Source organism: Leopardus geoffroyi, chromosome C2 (genome assembly GCF_018350155.1).
Source record: "Leopardus geoffroyi isolate Oge1 chromosome C2, O.geoffroyi_Oge1_pat1.0, whole genome shotgun sequence".
Lineage (NCBI taxonomy): Eukaryota > Metazoa > Chordata > Mammalia > Carnivora > Felidae > Leopardus > Leopardus geoffroyi.
The window spans coordinates 4338989-4345534 of record NC_059333.1 but is presented as its reverse complement, the minus strand read 5'-3'; the positions used below and the strand labels follow the sequence as shown (position 1 = coordinate 4345534).

Genomic DNA, 6546 nt, shown 5'->3' with positions numbered 1-6546 from the left:
GTTCGACCCAGCGCCCACATGGCAGAGTGGAGACGAGAGAAGCAGGTGCTAGACACGTTCATTCTGCACAGCGGACGAGAGCCGAGCGTGGGTGCAGTGATCGCTCCGCGTCGGGGGCTGCTGCCCACGCTGCCTGGTTGGGACGGGCATTGCGGCATCGGGGTCCAGTGCTCTCAGAGGGTGGCCATTCGAGAGACAGCAATGGCGGGCTGGGTGGGCACAGGTGACGGTGAGCCTTCCACCATCAGCCCCCCTCCGGAGCGGCCCTTCCCGGCACGTCAGGTGTGAGTTGGGACCGGGGAGAGGCCCTCTCTGGTCTTCCTCATGGCCCGGCGGGCGTGGGCAGCTTCAGTGCTGTCTCTCGGTGGCGCTGAATCAGGCCCGCCCGTGGGGTGGTGACCCACACACATACATCTTAAGTCACGGCTGGTGTAACACACACGTGGACGTGGGCAAAGGCACCAGGAGAGGAAGAAGAAGGTGACGGGGACGGGCAGACTTGGCTCCTGTCACCTGGGAGCTTTGCCAAAGCCCCCGCCCCAGGATATAACCTGGAAACATCGACCAGTGTCACTGCCTGAGTCTGACGAAACCACAAACGCACCTTCCTGAGGTTGACATAACGTGATGCCGGACAGGGTCTCACAGGGCTTGGGGCTCAAGGTGGTGAAACGTGGGGGCCGGGGATTGGGTCAGCTCTAGCCTTCAGCAGTTTCATTGTATTCTGTTGTTGTATTTTATTTTAAAGCTTATTTATTTATTTAGGGAGAGAGAGCATGCAGGGGAAGGGCAGAGAGAGAGAGAGGGAGAGAGAGGGAGAGAGAGGGAGAGAGACAATCCCAAGCAAGCTCCCCACTGTCAGCCCAGAGCCCGACACAGGCTCTCACGAACTGTGAGACCATAACTGGAGCCCAAGTCGGACGCTTAACCGACTGAGCCACCCAGGTGCCCCTCAGCCTTCGGCCATTTTAAAGGTATTGTTTCTCGAAAAGTTGCTTGGAGCCTCGTGTGCCTCCATCTGCAAAATGGGACTCCTATCCTAACTCACAGGGCTGCCGAAGGCACGACGCGGGGTCAGCGGCCGCACCTCCAGCGCATCGGGCCCTTCCGGCCAGAGGGGACAAATTCCCTGCGTGGCCGTGTCTGTTCATTCGCCGTCCCACTCCGGGGCAGGGCCGCACGGCTCGGGGTGAGCACGGCCACCGTTCTCCTCTCCGCCCACCACAACCTCACAACTTGCCGAAAGAACGTCGCGTGATTTCCCTTTGTCATCTTTCTTGGGAAGTGAGAGCGCTAGATCTCTGAGCTGACCTTGGCCACCGCGCTTGCGAGCTTCTCGGAGAAAGACAGCAGGTGCAGAGGCAGGGGTGCGTGGGGGCCGTGGGGCTGCGTGTGCAGGAGCCCCGGAGCTGAGGAAGCAGGCAGGCCGTCGTCGGAGAAGCTCCTCCAGCTGGATGGCCGGCCCCGGCTCTCCCCGTGTCTCCAGCTACCGGTGACCCTCCGCTCTTCGGGGTCAGGCTGCGCGAAAATGAACTGACATGAAATCAGTCTTTGGAATCCATTCTGATCCTGGGAAGGGCCGCGTGCGACGGCAAAGTACCTGGGTTTGCGGTCCGTCCAGGGTGAGTGGGCAGCCCGTCAGCCTCCTCCTCCTCCTCCGACCGTGAGGACCCTTTTCTGTTTCCGCGCTGGGGGCCGCAGGCTCCAGCTCCGGCCCGCCACCCGCTTTTGTGAATAAAGTTTTATTGGAACACAGCGGCTGGCTTGCTCACTCACTCACGTATTGCCCCTGGCTGCTTTTGCAGGACGATAGCAAATCTGAGTAGCCGTGACTTCCAAAGCCCAAATTACTCACTGTCTGGCCCCAAACAGAAAAAAAGCTTGTCGGTCAATCCCGGCTCTATTCCAAGTATCCACTAACTGTTTTCTTTCTTTCTTTCTTTCTTTCTTTCTTTCTTTCTTTCTTTCTCTCTCTTTCTTTCTTTCTTTCTTTCTTTCTTTCTCTTTCCTTTCCTCCCTCCTTCCCTTTCCTTCCTTCCTTCCTTTCCTTCTTTTCTTTCTCTTTCTTTCTCTCTCTCTTTCTTTCTTTCCTTTCCTTTCCTTCCCTCCCTCCCTTTCCTTCCTTTCTTTCTTTTCTTTCTTTCTTTCTCTCTCTTTCTTTCCTTTCCTTCCCTCCCTCCCTCCATTTCCTTCCTTTCTTTCTTTTCTTTCTTTCTTTCTTTCTTTCTTTCTTTCCTTCTCTTTCCTTTCCTTCCCTCCCTCCTTCCCTTTCCTTCCTTCCTTTCCTTTTCTTTCTCTCTTTCTTTCCTTTCCTCCCCTCCATGCCTCCCTTTCCTTCCTTTCTTTTTCTTTCTTTCCTTCTCTCTTTCCTTTCCTTCCCTCCCTCCCTTTCCTTCCTATCTTTCTTTTCTTTCTTTCTTTCCTTCTTTCTTTCTTTCTTCCTCTCCTTCTTTCCTCCCTCCCTTCCTTTCCTTCTTTCCCTTATTTCTTTCTTTCTGAAAGAAACTATATTTTATTTTTTTAATTAAAAAAAATTTTTTTACATCTTATTTACTTTTGAGAGAGAGACAGAGAACAAGTGGGGGAGAGGCAGAGAGAGAGAGAGGGGGACACAGAATCCAAAGCAGGCTCCAGGCTCTGGGCTGTCAGCACAGAGCCCGACGTGGGGCTCGAACCCACAAACCGTGAGATCAGGACCTGAGCTGAAGTCGGACACTCAGCTGACTGAGCCACCCAGGGGCCCCAAGAAACTATATTTTAGAAGTTTTAGGTTTACAGAGAAATCACATAGATGTATAGAATTCCTATATACCCCGGGGCACAGTGTCCCCCATTACTAACATCTTCATTAGTGAGGTCTCTTTGTTGCAATTGATGAATGAATTTTGATATGTTATTATTAACTACGGTCCTTAGTTTACATTAGGGTTCACACTTGGTGTACATTCTACGAGTTTTGACAGTTTTATGTCTTCATTTAAAAATGTATTATTGGGGGGCACCTGGTTGCCTTCAGTCGGTTGAGCCTCTGACTTCGGCTCAGGTCACAATCTCATGGCTTGTGAGTTCAAGTCCTGTGTTGAGCTCTGTGTTGACAGCTCAGAGACCCTTTCAGATCCTCTGTCCCCCTCTGTCTCTGTCCCTCCCAAGATTATGCTGTCTCTCTCTCTCTCAAAAATAAATAAAAACATTTTTAATATATTATTACTATTTTTTTTTAATTACAAAAGCAACTTCAGGCTTACCAGACAGTTGGAACAGCACAGACCCCATAGAGGAAGCAGTGGGAGGTCCCCCACCTGCCAACCCTACTTTCTGAAGGCAAAGTGAACACAGCCAACATGTGTCCTCCCAGGTTGTGGGGCATGAAACACGTACCACAACTGGCTTTCCCATTAACTATATTCCCTGCACGTCCTTTCATCAGATCTGTAATGGCTGCGGAATATTCTATCGAACGCATGTGCCACTGTTCTCTTACCCATAGACGTTTAGACGACTTGCAGTGCTGTGTGCTTCCGCTCAGCACTGGAACGAACATTCTGGTCCATTCATCTTGAAGCACTCTGGGTAGCATTTCCGGAGGACAGTTTCCAGGAACGGGAGTGCCCAGCCAGGGAGTGTGAGCATATTTCCCTTTGAAAGAAAGGGAACAAAGTGCCGTCCAGAAAGCTTGAGGCTTTCTGTGAACTTCTGTGAATACATACCCGTTCTACACACACAGAGTGGGGACTGGGAGTCAAGATACGGATTCAGGGCACTGAGGGCACAGGACAGAGGAGGCACAGGGTTGGGGAAACCCTGGAAGGCTTCCTGGAGGATGTGGGTTATGGCAGGGTAAGAGGATTCACAAGATCTGGAGGAGAAAAGAGGGGGGAAGTTGGGGTTGGTCATCCAGATAAGAAACTGCCCAAGCAAAGACCGGGCCCTTTGTGGACCCTGAGATCATAGGCCGATCCCTATGAACTGCATCAGGCATATGCCTTCTGGGGAGGAAAAGGTCTGGTAGGCAGGGCTGGAAATTGGGTAGACAGCACACCCTCGCTGGGGTGGAGAGAAGGCATTGACGTTCACGGCCATCTATTTGTAACAGAGCCAAACTTCAAACAACCCAGAAGGGCATTCGCGGAACAGATACGTTGTGGTGCATTCATACAGTGCAATACTCTGTAGCCATGAACGGGGACACAGCACAGCTGGCCAGAACACCATGGAGACATCTGGGGCGGGGGACACAGGGGCAATTCTGGGGACCGGCAAGGTCCTGGCTGCCTGAGCCCCTCCCCCACCCTGAGTTCCCCCCCCCCCCCCAACTTTCCTGCTTTCCACCACCCATCTGTGGCTGTAACGACTTCCTGGTCATAATTACCACCTAAGCACACCTCCCTCAATAGGTGTTTCTTTTTCTCAAGGCCCTGGGGAAGGATTCCCGCAGGAGCTGCTGTGGGAGGGTCACGGAGGCTTTACCTGACTTTGGGATCCTTCACGGAGCCCTGCTGTTTTGGTTCTTTGCACATTCTTCTACGTATGCCGATATTTCACCATAAAGAAGTCTCTCCGGCTTTAAAAATCTGAAAACCATCAGTTTCTTCCCACTCATTATACTGTATCTATAGTGCATGCAACGTATAGCTACATACTCTGTGTGTGTGTGTGTGTGTGTGTGTGTACGTATATAGAGAGGGGGAAAGGGACAGAGAGATGAGCATATGCACTGATATATACCTATGTATAAAATGTCCCCATTGAAATAGTGTCCACCTTATTCAACAACAAACAGAAATGACCAAATGGGGAGACGCACCCCCCCCCCCGCCCCCTGCCCCGCACATGGGAAGACAGCGGGCCCGGGGCCTTCCCAGCTGTTAGGCTGTCTGCCTGCTTCCTGGCCCACGTGAGTCAGTTCTGCACCGGCCGGCCCGGCAAGCGCAGCCACGACTTGTGGCTAATCTTCCTGAGAAGCCGGCTCACCGGCCATTCATCTCCCAAAACTCTGGAGTGACTCACGAGGCTCTGCGCGGGGCTCCTAAGGACTTTGTGAGGCAACATGTTGGTCTCCTCTTGACACACCATCTAAGAGACGGTGAGCAATCCAGGCCACTGCAATTGAAAAGAAAACAACAACAACAACAGAGTTTTCCATCATCGGGGCTCCTGGAGCAGCCGAAGCGCGAGGGGCTGGAGGCTGGGTTGACGGGATCTTAGCCTTCCCCCTCCTCCCGACTGGGACTGTTGCGTAATCAGTAGCAAAAAGCCCACTGATCGCCGTTTACAACCGCGGGGTGAGAGTCAAAACTATCAACCCCAGCGGCCAGCTGTGCAGTCTAAATCATTTCCCCTAAAAGCTGGGATTTGATTTCATTTCCATAGATCCATCCTTCCCCCCGACTAAAAAGGCGTTCGAGGCCTAGCACCACAAGCTGGGGGATTAAAAGTCACAGAAATGCACGCTCGCTCAGTTCCGGAGGCCAGAAATCCAGGCGGCCGCCTGCAGGGTTGGTTCTGGTGGCTCTGAGGGCGAATCCAGGCCTCTCCCAGCTTCTGGTATTTGCTGGCAATCCTCGGCCCTCGTCGGCTTGGAGATGTGTCACCCGGTCCCCGCCTCCGCCTTCACACGGCCTTCTCCCTCATGTCTGCGCCCAGTTCCCCTCTTCTTAGAGGGACACTGGTGGCTGAACTGAGGGCCCACCCTCACCCACGCCCAGGCTTCGTAGGACTCAAGTTGCTACAAACTGGAGGTGCCCTTTAAGGAAAAGAATACAAAATGATTAAATACAAATGAGGTGCAAATGTGAATGCATATTCAGAATGCAGACAAATCACAAGAAGTTACTGGAGCTGTGGACGCTCAGATGCCTTCCCTCTGCAGTCTGCCCAGGCAACTCGGAGAAACGCCCACCTAGAAAGTGTGGATCAGGTGGGGGCCCCCAAATGTGGGGTGACGATCAGGTGGGAGCCGGTGGCATGGGGGGGCAGGCAGGGGGGGAGTGTGTGTGAAAGGATTCGCCCCAGGCACAACAAAGGAGGCAGAAGTTTCTAGAACGCTTGGCCAGGGAGCAGCGGGCAGGACAGCAAAGGAGGAACTGTCCGCAAGGAGGCAGTGGGTGGGGCTGTTTTTAAATCAGGAAGGTGAGGAAGTCTTGGAATCTTCCCTTTTTTGATAACTGTGCCCCGTTGTAAGTAACCCATAGGACTTGTGGATATTGTGAAATGGGCCGGTCTGTATTCAGTCAAGCCGTCCCTGTAGGCCCTTTTGCCTTGATCAATTCCCATTGCTCAAACCTGTTGTCTAAACACAGCCTCTACAGAATACCTCGCGGCCTTCTCTCCCTGTCTACAACACTCTGTGGCTCCCAGAAGCCCTGCGCACTCCTCTCGGCTGTGCAGAGGAGAGCCCTGCGGCTCAGGCTCATCTGATTCCAGCGAAAGCCCCTCTGCTTAAACAAAGATGTTTTGGGGCCAGACAGGACAGGAAAGGGGACTGGGGGAGGGTGGGGGTATCAGAGTCTCAACAGGAAGGAAGGAGAAGCACCCTGACCTGAGGCA

At 52.9% G+C, this 6546-nt stretch overlaps 1 long non-coding RNA gene across 5 annotated transcripts; it reads right to left on the bottom strand.

Annotated features, from left to right (window-relative positions):
- Positions 1–866: 866 nt before the first annotated feature.
- LOC123610547 lies at positions 867–5654 on the bottom strand. 5 transcript variants are annotated; one of them, XR_006718193.1, is made up of 5 exons: positions 5450–5654; positions 5008–5100; positions 4468–4571; positions 3482–3856; positions 867–1854 (listed from the first exon to the last, which is right to left on the bottom strand). It is a non-coding gene; the product is annotated as an uncharacterized LOC123610547 (long non-coding RNA). The 5 variants fall into 5 exon arrangements; XR_006718191.1 differs by having other exon boundaries at positions 867–1858; positions 4468–5100; XR_006718190.1 differs by having other exon boundaries at positions 4468–5100.
- Between the last annotated feature and the right edge of the window lie 892 nt (positions 5655–6546).